The sequence below is a fragment of the Pygoscelis adeliae genome, unplaced genomic scaffold, assembly GCF_000699105.1.
Source record: "Pygoscelis adeliae isolate BGI_AS28 unplaced genomic scaffold, ASM69910v1 Scaffold390, whole genome shotgun sequence".
Classification (NCBI taxonomy): Eukaryota; Metazoa; Chordata; class Aves; order Sphenisciformes; family Spheniscidae; genus Pygoscelis; species Pygoscelis adeliae.
Genome location: NW_008823921.1, coordinates 574,973 through 575,643, shown reverse-complemented (window position 1 = coordinate 575,643; position 671 = coordinate 574,973). Strand labels below are relative to the sequence as shown.

The window sequence follows — 671 nt, the reverse complement described above, 5'->3', positions numbered from 1 at the left end:
TCACAGGCAGCACGGGGAGGGCCCCGCGCTCACCGGGCCGGGCGGGAGGATCGTTACTCCCATCCACCCGGCTTCTTCAGAGCATCTTCCCTAGTTCTGGCTGCTGACAGTCCTCTTCGCAGTCCTAAATCCCAACAGACGGTGGTCAGCCTGGGGTTGGACCCTCGGGCGGGGGAGACGGGAGGCAGCACAGAGCAGCGAGGGGCTTTGCCCAAGGAGGAGGTCTGTAGAAAGCAGAAAACAGAACGGCCCCGTCCTCTCCGGCTCTGGCGGGATGGCTGCGTGCCACAGCCGAAGTTGGGGCCGCGGTGCCTGCAGACCAACCCGGAGCCTGCGAGGTCTTCGCAAGTGCTAAGTGCCCTTGTTAGCGATGCACGAGCAGCAGAGGAGCTCTGCCAGCGTGATGGACGGTAAATAATGATGTCTCCTAATCCCCTTTCCCTTGAGGGTCTTATGTGCCGGACCTGTTAATGTGATTACACTGGTATTACGGTGTGATATATTATGCTGTTACGGTACCTGTCAGTGTCCCGACTCTGCAGGGCACCGGGGAAGCCGATGCCCCGGCACCTTCGTACGGATGGAGTGGTGTCCCCTTGCGTCCCACGGGACGCCCTGGGAAATGGCAGTCGGGCAGGGGATGATCCCGTCCCGTGGCCCGGCACGTGCCC

The 671-nt window shown here is 62.0% G+C and overlaps 1 protein-coding gene across 1 annotated transcript in view; it reads left to right on the top strand.

Moving 5' to 3' along the window:
- CPNE2 (copine II) overlaps window positions 1-671 on the top strand; it is a 52,690-nt gene that overhangs the window by 1,030 nt on the left and 50,989 nt on the right. The window lies entirely within an intron of this gene.